Source organism: Amblyomma americanum, chromosome 4, assembly GCF_052857255.1.
Source record: "Amblyomma americanum isolate KBUSLIRL-KWMA chromosome 4, ASM5285725v1, whole genome shotgun sequence".
In the NCBI taxonomy this organism is placed as follows: Eukaryota; Metazoa; Arthropoda; class Arachnida; order Ixodida; family Ixodidae; genus Amblyomma; species Amblyomma americanum.
In genome coordinates, this window is record NC_135500.1 from 172,311,150 (window position 1) to 172,324,582 (window position 13,433).

The following is a 13,433-nucleotide window of genomic DNA, read 5'->3' on the forward strand; positions in this document are numbered from 1 at the left end:
CCTCCGACCACATGGCCAATGTGGCTTAGAAACTAGCTTTTTTTTTTCCTGCTCCTGGTCTATCCCGAAAGAATTTTCTTTCTTCTTTTGTAGTTACCTTTTCATTACTCTAGCTTTGTATGCAAATATAATGCATATACATGTATGTGCACTCATGTATTAAAATCCTCGTGTACTTAAATATCTATAGCTTGTTTTGCACTCAACGGTCCCGTGTGTTGAATAACGGGGATCACGACGATGTTGCAGTCTGCTTTGTATATGTTTCTTGCGGACTGCTACCTATATGAAAATGACTGGCGCACTTGTCAAGCTTCTTTCGCAGCTTTTTGCAGGGTGCTTTCAATGTTTAGTTGGGTAACTAAATTTTTATTCATTCTTTTTTGCTCTTTTTCTTTCCCTGCTTTTTCTTTTTGCTTCGTTTGTTCGTTATATCTCCTAATTTCATTATTCTCCTAATGCTTCCAAACGTTTTACTTCCTTTGCTAGTGGCTTGATGTAACTGCTTCTGTTTATAAAAAATTTGTTTTCAGGCGTGCAACATATGACGCTTCGGATCAAAACCTGCTTGGCTAGACAAGTAACACCAGTTTCAAGTAGGTGGAGATACAAGCAACTTATGTATTTTGGCAATACTTGAAGCAGCGGTTAATGCAAAGATTGCACAGCGGGAAAATCGCAAGCCTTCATTCACGTCAGGAATCTACTGAGCACTTTAAACCGTCCTAGGAACAACAAATGGCAGAAGGAAAATTTTTAGCACTTGCGGAGCTGACGCGAAAGCACTTGTTTCTAACCTACGTCTCATTACCTAACAGAACGAGGACGACGACGAGTAAATACATGTAAGGCAACATATAAGTCATAGCCGTCTTGCTCAGAAGGAGCTAAGACCACTGACGAGTAGCCAGCTGTATACTTTTCTCAAGCATGAAGCGTTGAAGAATGCGATCCACAGGTAAAAATATGCACGCGAGCAGAAAGGGACGGAAAGAAGAAGAGTGAATGACAAATGAAAGGACACTGACATAGACACACACAGGCGCTCAGGCGACAAACGACTGAAGAAATTTCAAGTGCACATACAAAAAGAAGAGGAAAAATGGCTGCAGTTTTTTCGCCAAGGACCAACATGCGGAACGAGCGAGCTAGAAAAAAAAACGCCAAAACCATAGCTGACACGTTCTTTCCGCTTCTTGCGGCAATAAATATCATTCTGAAAGGCTAGGCAAGAGGATACAGCAAAGGAGTACAGAGAATGGAGGTCATTCTTCTCGTCGGCCACTGTCATGCAGGTTGACAATCCGTCCGAAGGGAATCGCCGCTTGTCTGCCACAGCAAGAGCGCGCTTCACCTTCACATCGCCAGAGAGACGAATGGCGATGTCTGCGCCAATTTATGAGCACTTTATATATCAAAGCAACGTGGGGCTGCCTCTGAAGCATTCAACCCTCGAGTGGTCCCGCGAAAGCGCTTGTGTGGTGAGCAGGTGTTATTTGTGACTACTACCTTTTCATTTGGCGGTGAATGTTTCCGGTGGAAGGGGCTTTTGCGCAGCGGCGATTTTTCACTACATACGTGGCTGAACAGTTATGGAGACGAAAAGAAAAAAACTAGCCAACAGTTCCTTTTCAATGCGTCTCTTTCTTATCGAAGACGAGTAAGCGAGGCCAAAGAATACAAAAGACGATATCAAAACGGAATGAAATGAAAATTCACATTGCAGCGGTTAGATTCTAACAACAGATTGACGAGCAACGGCGCAGCCCAGAGATTTTCAGCCCACGACGGCGGATTAAGGGCTCAAATATCTTTTACCTGTAATAAAAATTGAAGGACTCAGTCACAAGCGTTCAGTGTTGGTGACGTATGCAATCGGTTTCAATTTTTGTACGAATTTGCTTTGAACCGCACAACAACGTGTTGAGACAGGAAAAACTAACGCAGTTTTGAAGACTAAAAAGTGAACCTAAAATGTGTATTTGTTTATGCACTCTAAGTCGTAAGCACTAATACAATGGCACTAAGAGGTTTAATGCATACGTATCTGATCGCCACGAAAACGAATAAGGCACCGTGACTGAGCACTGCCTTCGGACAACTCAGCATGTATAAACTGAGCGTTCTTGTTCCACACGCTACATTTTGCTGTTTTGCATGTGACAACGAAAGCAGTTGCAAAAAAATATCCAAGAACGAATCTACACTGAAGCAAAGTCTCGTGACACTTATCCTCATTGATTTTCCTTACTATAGTGGAAAGGAAAACAAACTGGATGCTGTCTTACATGCAAACTTTTATTTTCGTTTTCCTTTCACAGATTATTGTTCTTCTAGCAAGCAAGATTGAGATCCACTAATAAATATATTTTAAGAACAGAAAATACTAATTTAAGCCTGTATTCAGAACACTCAAGAGATTTTACAATCTATTTTATTTCTATTTCTTATCTATTTTACAATTTCTTCTTTTTCCTGTAGTTGGATGAAAACACTATACCTGCTTTTGTATTGCACAGTTCTAAAGGAACATTTTTCTCGCAAAACTCACACATTAATGATGTGCACGGTTTGAATTGTTTAAATCTTTCAAAATGCAAACAAAGACCTCCATTCTTCGCCCGTGACTCACCTTAAATAGCCGCACTCTCTTTCGGCATTCACTACATTGTACACGACAATTACCTTGGGCGTTGTCGCATACCGGTAAGAACGTCGCCGTTAATGTAGCGAATTACTCAAGGGCTTGTTTGGACTAAGGTTCGAATGTACGATGCGGCTTTAATTTTTTATTGCCATCTCAAGGAAACACCAGGAATTAGGTAGATATATGTGTTGTTGCGAAATTTAATGGCGGAGGGTACGAGTATATGAGCACAAAGAACTTTGCAGGCATACAAATTTCCGACTCTACCGAGCCAAAAAACGCCGTTAAAAACGACTTCAATTTCTTATTTCAGTTCTCTGTCTTTCTGGTGGTGGGTGCACTTCAGTTTTTCAGAATTTTCTAGTTTATGGCTTTTGATGCTGCAGGCAAAGCACGCCTCACAGGCAAGCAACATGCATGCAGGGCACGCTTAACAGCAGGCTATTCGGACGACTGTAAAAGTCTCAAAAAACAAAAAAAGATGTGCGTGCACTACATAAAAAAAACATCAGCCTAAGAACACCCTGCAGACCGTAGAGGAAGCTCAATTGACCGTAGAGGAAGCTCAATGTCGCCACCCCTTATTTATCAGCATAACGCGTTTTCACTGACTTTCATCAATAATTTAGGCCATGTAACAAAAGTTGGCTCCACGCTAATTTATGTGGGACTTTGAAAGTGCACAGACTATTGAAATTTTTCCCGATGTTCACTTCTTATTGGTGCGTTTTCCATCATTTTCATTATGCTCAAAGGCAAGCGTAATTACACTGTTTTGATAAATACTGAGCGCGCCTAGAATTACTACATTTTGATACCCTACGTCAACGAAAATAAAACGAGCATAATTACAAGTGTCGGCTGTAACTATAGTATTCTTTCAAAGAGCAAGCGTTTGCGGCCTGTGCGAAATAAGTATCTATAATGTTTATTCCAACCATAAAAGAGACTGAATTGTTGTGTTGGAGACTAAGAAAAAGGGGATTGTTTCCTACAACAAGAAACTTCGTTAGTGATAGAATGCCATAAGTACAGTTAAGTAAATAAAGCTAGGCGTTCCGCCGTGACAATGACCACCACGTAGAATTAAAAGCACGACTGGTTCACTACGCAAACAACTTTGACTTCCCATCGCACGCGGTCACACGCTGAATCGTGTATTTTCTTTTTGAACAGCGAAAGATATTAAGTGCCCTTACCTGGTTCACAACAAAATACTATGTACTTGAAGCGATTCCCACGCCTGCGAACCACTTCTGCTTTTAACTGGCCAAATTTTTCTTTGACCTCAAAAAGTGGCTAAGCCACAATGCGGGCCCGTTAGTATTTAGAGAAAAACATCCACCGCGAAGTGTCCGGGCCATCGCTAGACACTTGTCTGCCCGCACTTGTAACTTTTTTTTTTTGCTGTCTTCCTGAAAATAATGAGTTCATCTGAAGAGCTTGTTCAATGTGCCTTTTCTGAAAGGCATGCACCGTGTTAAAAAGATTCCAAGATTTGGAAGAAAGGAAATCCTACCAACTTCACTATAGGAGCAAAGGAGGCGTTGTTCTACGGAGGTCGTGGTCTGGACATTCCTCCCTCAGGAAGCCCGTTCTCAGAGCTGCGGTCGACACCATGAAGGGCTATTGATGTCCAGTGGCAAATACTCCAGCTTTGTAAGGTAACTTGTACTTCAGAATAAAATTTATTTTATTTTGTAGAAAGACTGAATAAACAAAGTAATACTCTTGGGACCCCGTGCCTGTAAACCGCTTTCTATTTTCGCGCGTTTCCGAAGAGCAAATTTCCAAGAAGGGCCTCGTTCATTTTGCTTCCCATTGTCAAGAATCACATCTTTCTTTCTTAGCGTTCGCTTTATTTCTTATGTGTTGTCTTTCTTACCACCTTTGTCGACGCTTCCCGCGGTTAGGTTTTTTTTTTACGCCAACACTGAATACTTCTTCATTTTATATTTCGTTGAGGAATGCAATAGGACGTGAGCTTGATGTATGTACTTTGTAACACACGGCCTATGAATGAGATGGGATACTTAGATATAAGGCATACACTGCACTTAATTTAAAGGTTTAAGGTGAGTCGTTGTACACTGCGAGAAATCTAGCAATCCTAAAAAATATCTGGAGAAACTAGTTAGCAAATAGCATTATTCAATTTGTGGTGTAAATTGGTGCAAGGTTTAAGCGCTCTCTTTTATTGCTTTGAAAGTTGTTATGCCCGCCCTGTCGTCTAAATTTTGAAATTGCAATTCTTTTTATCTTCTAACTACGATTTCTTGTTTTCGTGGCAGCCAGCTTCGTGTGGATGAAACGTTCGTGCTACCGTTCGAGCTCACATTTTCATTGCATAAAAGGTTATAAGGCATTTCGTGGAATTTCAAGAAAACTGGGTAGGACTCGGCTAAGTTAACCTTTTCTTTTTCTAGTGGAAAGGCCGGAACTTTAATTGACTCTCCTATATAAAGTTTTAATTACAGTATATGTGTTCGCAGCAAAGCGGTTCGATTGATGTTATTGTCTCCTCAGGAAAAAAAAAAGAGCAGAAACCAATACCATGGTACTTCATGGAATCCGAATACTGCGAATAAACTCGAGTGATTGGTGTCTTATTCAATATTACAATAAAGACAGTGGAGGCTACGAAGAAAATTAGTAGACATAGACACAAATTTCTCTCGCTAAGCTAACGTTTGAGGTATTTGGAAGATTGCATGATTATTCCTGCTACATCGTGCAGTTACTGCTGTAACTGGCATTGCACGTGTACTCTGTAAAGGGCTGGGACTTATCTTCCTCGCAATCTGTGTAATATTGGAGAAGGCGTATTGCTCATAACCATTTAAATAAGAACGGTTGTTTTATTTTCGTAGCTGCTTTTTGAGGCTGAGACATTACAGCCTTTTTAGAGGCAGAGCAAGAGCTTCACGCAAGGATGGGCTTAAAAACTGGGCTGAAGTATTGCCGAATAGATTACAGTAAAATGCGGAAAACGGCAAAACGAAATCGCGTTTGCTTAACGGAGTCATTTGCACTCACGTAATAATATTAGTGACTTTTTACTCGCAGTAGAATAAAACAGAAGGAAAATATGTTGCCAGCCATGGAGTCTTCCATAGAGGCCCGAAGCGCCTGAGCTGCTGCTAGCGGAAATAAATAGAGAAGGAGAGGAGAGAGTGAGCTAGAAAGCGGAGAGCAGCGACATACAAAAAATAATCACAGCTTAATGCACTTTTCATAACAATGCGATTGAACACAGAATCATTGCTCAAGCGAGAACATTTCTTGAATCACGCTCCCCAGAGACCGAATTCGACGACGCAAGAGCAAGCAACAATGGCGTTAAGGAGACCCTCAAGGCTAGGACAGATGCCTCGGCATGTCAGGCGCAGCTTTGAGCTGAAGGCATTCACGGCACGTACACCGATCCCGCGGTCTGGATTCCATTCACGCGATTCCGCACGGCACGCCTGCAACGAACACTGTAGCCTGTTGTATTTTTTGCTTTTCTTCTGGACTGTTCATGTTCCTGGCTCCTCTGCACAAATCCTATTGAGACGATGTTGAGGATCGAAGAAAAATTGTTCGTAACGAAGGCGAGCAAAACAGTGTTAGAAAACAAAATTTGAAAAGGAGGGCAACACGAAACTCATTGGGAACGTTAAATCTCCTCAGTTTAAACACTTGTTCTGCAGAGTGCGTATCGTGTCATTTTTAGGATCACTGGCGCTTCTTTATCCCTAACTAACGTAGGGGCTTTCTTGGTCGCTATAAGCACTTTCTCAAGAATCGCGCTAATACTAAAGGAGTGGCCGAGCTGTCAGAAGTTTGATGGTAACTAAAGGAGCCAGTTGTTAACGTGTTTGTACATGCTGTCCAGTTCATAAGAAACTATGAGTAATCCAATAGCATCGAATAAATCTGGCTATGTAAAGAGGTCGAGTATAAAGCGATGCTGCTAATATTTAGAAAATATGAAGGAGAAACTGTTGTATCAGGAAGGACGGAGAATTTCACTTCTGGAATGACTTAAAATCGCGCAAAAATTCGCTTAGAAGGCTGGTGCCACGTGGTTCAAAAATGCCTATGCCCCTTTGCGCAACCGTGCTGAACATTTGAATACAGATCCCAACGCAATAAATTTCTGCTTTGTTGAAGGTTCGAATTTTTTTAGGGTCTTAGCGCAGAGTGTGAAAATTGCCCTCACAACATTTCTTCAATGATAGTTTACTATTGTTCCAGGTCGTGTTAGGTAAAGAAGAAATTAATAACAGACAGATTGGTGCCTTTCAGAGCTTGCTTTTATCGTATATTCTCGAAAAGATGTTCTGAGAGCAAAATGATAACATTCACTTCATCATTATTCGCACGTCAATATGAAATTAGATTTTCGTAGCAAAGAATGCAGTTGGTAATTTGCAGCTTATAACTTCGCGTAATGAAGGTCTTAATTAATAATAGTGTTGTAGATGTTGCCCTAAACATTATTTTTTCCTTCCAAAATAACTCCCACAGGCTTGTTTCCGTCCCTTGGTTCCTGTCTATTTTTTTCGGAAATGATTTAAGGGGTCATGGTTGCTTTTTCGCACATAGTATTCTATTTATGTATTCCTCCTTTTTTAAAGAGGTGTACTCACGCGCAGGAACTTTTTATAGACTGCGAAGTTTATCCTCGATGACGAAGAAAAAAATTCCCTTTTAAAACGAACACTTCTAATATTATCGGTTGAAATGAAACACTCGCAGGTGCTTTCAGTGACGCCCCTACCGTATTTAAGTTATTAATACCGATGCTGAAGTCCGCTTTAAAGACCCCATAAAAGGAGAATTTTCAGTATTGGGAATTTATTTTTAAATGGCAGCATTCGATCCGTAAATTATGCTGGCATTTGTTTATGAGTGTAACTTCTCGATTTCAATCGAGGCGTAGAAATCCCAGGAGAAAAACCCGTCGAGGAATATTTACTTATAATCCAATTAAGTAATATTTCTTAACCAGCTCACAAATTGCAAATGGTATGGTAAATGAAGATTGCGGTTTTGTTTCAGGCCAAATTATACATTCCGGCAAGTTATATGGCGAGACATCCTGGTTAAGGAAGACACCCATGAAAACTGGGCACTTAAGGTTTATTAATAATTCACGAAAAATACAAATAACCGCCTGAAATAATTCTGTAAAATGGCCCACATAATATCTGCTTGGCTGAAGTTACTAAGATCAACACTTAATGAGGCTCTCTAGAATGAAAGCGACTAACCTTTTTTTTTGCTGTTAGGCGCTTCATGCATATGTCCAGCTAGAGATGAAAGAATGACTTGTCTAAGTTATTTACAGCGCTCATTAACGCAAATTGCGCTTCCAGGCTCTAGTTTCAGGTTTCTACCATTCTGGACTAAAGGCAACTTCTTTGCAAACAATTTGAGGCATGAGCTCATCACCGCAGGAAAGACTGACTTAGGCAGAGAGAGCAATTGCTGCTCCGTGCCTCCGTCTTCAAAAAATATAAATAGTCTCATTTCCTGGCCCTCTCTATCGGTGGATGTGATTGTGTTCCTGAAATGGGAACTTTCAATGCGCGCAAAGGTGATCTAGCTCTCACGCGTTCTCCCTGAATGTGACCAAATAAACAACGTGGAATTAGAATGACGTGGTGCATCATTTGGCGCCAGGGGGTCAAGTGTATTTCGAGAAAGCGGTCTACATTTGATCACATGGCTGCCGGTATTTTCAGTACCTGTCACTCCAAAGGCTTTCCAGCTGTTTCTTTTCATGATTCCTATTCATCAAGCGTGCAGTGATGACAACAGGATCAAGCATTCTCTCTCTAGCTTCATTTCAGACGTACGTTACCTTTCTTTCACTTTGTAGAAATCAAGAATGGCGAATGCGATTGCATGTCACACACCTGAAGCGAGATTCTTTGCTCCCGCATTCGTAGACATTTAGTTTACCTATACATATAAAACACGTTCGCTAAAAATTTTTCTGCCCCATCATTCGCGATCAAAGCGTTCGCTAGGAGAGTATTAAGGCTGTTTACTTTATGTTTGTCCAACAGGATGTTTTAGTCCTTTTAAGGATGTATTCAGAGGTCTTTTTCAGAAGCATTCAGGCCGGCCTTGACTAGTTGACAAAGGTCCTGTTGCCGCCAGCCGACAACCCAAAGCTTCATTTCTATGGTAACCGCATATCTGACGCCAACTGCACTGGTTCAAAAGACTGCGCTTGCATCAAATAGATGCGATTCGGGCTCCATTGAGCAACTTGCAAACTTACTCTGTCTGTACTCCGATAGAAGTACAAGAACTACTAAATGTAGCGTCCCCAGATCTAGATTATATCCAGGTCAACCTTGCCGATATTCTTCACCGTGAGGCTCGAGAAGAAAAGTTTTCAACACAGACCGACAGAGGTCAAGCTGGTTCTGAACCGGTGTTTTTTTCTTTTTTTAAGACACTTCTCAGTCTGCTGAGATCTTGAGCGCGAATGTGCTTAGAAAGTCACCAATTTCTTTTTTTTCTTTTTCAGCATGTATCTTGCTGCTTTTAAGGAAAGAAGACTTCAAGGTCATGCGGTTGAAGTGCATGCCATAATTTTCTTTAATATCTGTTCTCATTTTTCTTTCTAGTGCGGGACCGGATGAGAGCTCGCTGCTCCTACCTTGTGACGTGTTCGCGGAGAGAGAGGCCATAATTCGTTTGAAACTCCAAGTCTGTTGTACTACGATTGCTTTTATCACTACTAATCTGGCGGGACACGGCAACTCGTAGGGACTGTCAAAAAGACAGGGGATGCATCACTGAAAGACTTGAAGACGATTGCACTCACTTCGGCACAAAACCTTCACGAACCATTTCGAAAGTCCCATCCTGCAGAGGTGATAATCTCCGTAATTGGCCATTTTGATCCAATGTATTAGGGGAACTTCACAAAGGGCAGTCGATTTTAAGTACGGAGCTATAGTTCAATAGCATGCACATTAACGCAGCCGTACGACTTTAAAAGAAAGGTACTCAGCTTTCTCTAAAGCTTCGAAGTTGAACTAAAGTTCGGGCATGTTAGATGCACTGAACGAGGAGAAATTTTCTTTAGCTGCGAAGATTCTAATAAAGCTGTAGCGCTTTACTTTTTAGTCGAATGGCATAGCTGGTGTTGACTCACGGGAGCACTTGCCTCCCTTTGTAAGTGTGATCCACCTCGGGAGCTTCGCCTCAATAAATTGGATTAACACTGATGCCGCATCGAGTTAATCGATCAGGCCTTTTCCTACCATCTGCGAATCGCGCTGGTCAGTTTAATCCTGCAATCTAGTTCCCCGGATAGGGGACTGTCCGGGGTTCGCATTCCGGTCTAGGATGAATTTTTCTTCAACTGCGGAGCTTCTGAGAAACCACAAAACTTTCTTTTTAGCCCCTTGGCTGCAATCATGTGGATGCTAACGAGCAAATGCTCTCTAACAGAAATCTGGTTCACAATGGCAGTTTCACGTCAGTTCGCTGGACTAACTCCGTTCCCGTATCGAATTCAGAAATTCAGCCTCACCCTACTATCTGCTAGCCTTAGTGATAGCTTAGTTAGGCAAGTTACTGCTCTGTATAAGAGGTGATTCCAACTTCCTGCTCGCACCAGGAGATAAATAATTTCAACAGCGAAGCTGCTAGAAAGTTTTTTTAGTCGTGTGACTGAAGTTACCTTGATGCTAAGGCGCAGTTACACCCCGGTTGCCCCTGTTAATAAAGGACGTGTAGGAGCATTTGCCATGGTCAGGCTAAAAACTGCTACGCTAGCTCTCACCCCACCTGTGGCTGTGAACGACACACCGGCGAAACATCGGCAAAAATAACTATATTGGTGAACTTCCTGAACCGGTAGCATCGGTCAGTAGCGAAGGTGGAAGGCTCAAGATGACAGTCGTCACTAGGGCGGACGCTCACCACTATACACAGTCCGTTTCCTTATCTCGTCGTCCCTCTGTTGTCTATCGCGTCTTTCTAAACACTGCCCAAGCACGAGAGAAGAGAAGGATGGCGGCCCATGAGGCAGCGCTGGTATTTCTCCTTCCCACTTCCCTCCGACCGAAGCCGAGAGAAGAGGGCTATGTGAGGACACTAGTGAGGGCATAAGAGAGAGGGTGTCTCCGGTGTTTTATGCCGGTGAAGGATAGTACGGAATTGGACACCCGTTGAAGATTAGCGTCACGCACGAAAGATGAAGTTAAAACTTCATCTCAGTTTCCTTTAATGCTGAAAAGAGCTTGTCTGGCTGATTAAATGCTTGCCACTCATTGCCTTGACATTAAAACAAGGTAATGAATAGAGTGCGTGCGTTTGCTTTCAAAGAAAAAGTGAACCCGCAAATTCAGTTTCAGAATTCTGACGCTAATGCTGAAACCTGAATTATCAGGACGCCTGCTGGAAAGCTGCCAGAGGACAGGATATCGTATGTACCTGAAGGAAAATTTTAGGGAGGCTCGTGGTTGTAACTTTAGCCGGTTCGACAAAACTAATTATGGTATGTGCACGCCTCAGCCCCATAACGAGTCTGACCAAGCGCGTGCTTTGTTTCATGGCTTCACTGCTGCAGACTGTACACGGTGATTCGGGGAAGCTGGTGGATCTCATTTTCTATGTCTAGTCATTTTTTTCTGATTTTAGAAGTCATACAATTCTCATAACCCGCTCAGATCCAAGTGTTCTCATGTCGTTCATTAAAATCACTACCGCGAGGTGTCTGTTCTAGAAGCATAAATTAACTAAAACATTTACTCATTCAAAGCATAGAAAATGTTTCCCTTGTACAGAGTGCATTGCGTATATTCTGTGTTTTGAGAGCAATCAGCTTATTCTCGTTCTAGAAAGCTTTAATGCTTTCAGCACACTTTACGATAGAGAATAGCTCCGAAGTAGGAGATAATGGAAACGGTTAATTGTTGCCAAAACATTTGAAAGACGTTATCACAGACACCATCGGCTTCAGGCATTTCATATGTTGCTGCAGCCGATAAACCCACATGACCATTGAGTGTTTTCGCCTGTTATATCATACATGATATATTCATCCCTCATATAGAATAGCCCCCGGGAATTGAAAAGAATTAAGCATCTATATTTCCGCCCCCTTCGTCTGCTTTTATTTCTCTTTTCCAGGCCTGCTCGACAGCTTAAGTGGCGACAACTTTCCCAGATAGCTCAAGACAGAGCAGATCATTTTTCATTTTAGCATAACAGTACCAAGTGAGATTGCAGGATTGCTCCGAAAAAAAATTGCGTGCACACAGCGCCTCACTTTGTAGGGAAGCATCTATTTTTTTCTTGTGCTTCGCACCAAGGTATTGCATAGACGCCAGCGTTTTTGGCCACGGGCACGCTAAGGTCGAGGCTTCATTCAGTCCGGACATATAGGGTGGCGCCCACGCGGGACTGAGAGCTGGGTGCATAAATCAACAGATGGTGACCGATGTTGAGTTCTCAAGAGTGTGCAGAAGGGCGGTGTTCATTCCCGCAGTTGAGGCAGGCGCCTGCTAGTTCTGTAGAGGATCTATTCGCGGACTTTCGGTGGAGACATTGATCGATGGAGGAACGCCGCCTGCGAATCGCGCTCACGCGAGTGCTGTGGCGTGCTACTCGGCTCCGCGAACTAAGCTAAGTTGATACCGAAGGGCGCGGCAAACAATGCGGAGATTTTCAGCCCTTAGCGAGAGATTGAGAGCGAATCAGCTTCGTTGTCACGTACTCTCGCAAAATGTGATCACATAGCGAACAAGAGGAAGCCGGACATCTTAGTATGTGATCGCTTTTTGCTCTTTATGTTGCCAGAAATAACTGCTGACTGATGTGTGACTACCCGTAAAAGTTTTTTTTTTGCCTAAGATTTCATGCTAAGTTAATTTCAGAAGGCCAATATTATCTGGCATCAAAATAAGATAAAAAGAGCAAGAGGAAAGGGAAGCCTGTAAAAATACCGAAGCCAAGGAAGGAACTCGGAAAAATATAATGAACAAGGAATCACTCTGTCATGCCTGTGTTGAAGAAGGAGTAAAGCAGTGCTCTTACGCGTGATATCAGTTAAGATGATGCAAAACTTGCAAGAAGAAAATTTTATTTAGTTATCATTTTAAAGAGTCGTTGCCTGACGACTTAGATAAGTGGAGCAAAAATATTTTTTTTAACGAAAACTCTCTCGAACTATGAAAGATTTTTAATCGTGGCGAGGGATAATCTGGCGCTTATGTACAATTCTCCTTTGTTAAGAATGGTTTATGAATAATTCAGGTTATGACTTTAGGAGGTTGAAAACATCTTCACCCAAACAAAACTTTAAGTAAAGCTCGCGAAATTTCTTTTTGGTTTCTAGTGATCAAACTTTTTGCTTATATTCAGTTGAGGTTTTTTGCATGTAAAAAATGTTGAACACTAATTGCCGATTCGTTGGTCGTAATCACTAGATAAATAAATACAAAAATACAACTTAAAGTTGTCGGTGTGCCACCCTCCGAATCATCCTAACTGAAATGAGCGCTAACTTTATGCAAAGTATAGACTGCGGAGTACAGCGTCATAACACTGGACTAGGTGAAGAGTGTGTTTGTATATATACTTAATTTTAAGTCGATTAGTTGATTGAACAGCCAACTTTCCTGTATATGATGAAAACGTAGATAAGGAGGAATAAGCTGAACAGGTAAAAGATGGGGTGCTGAGAATGAAAAGTGGGGGCAGGAATAATGGAGAAAGCAGTGAGAGGGGACGCTGGGACTGCTTGGAGGTGCTTACGTTTGCCTGCACA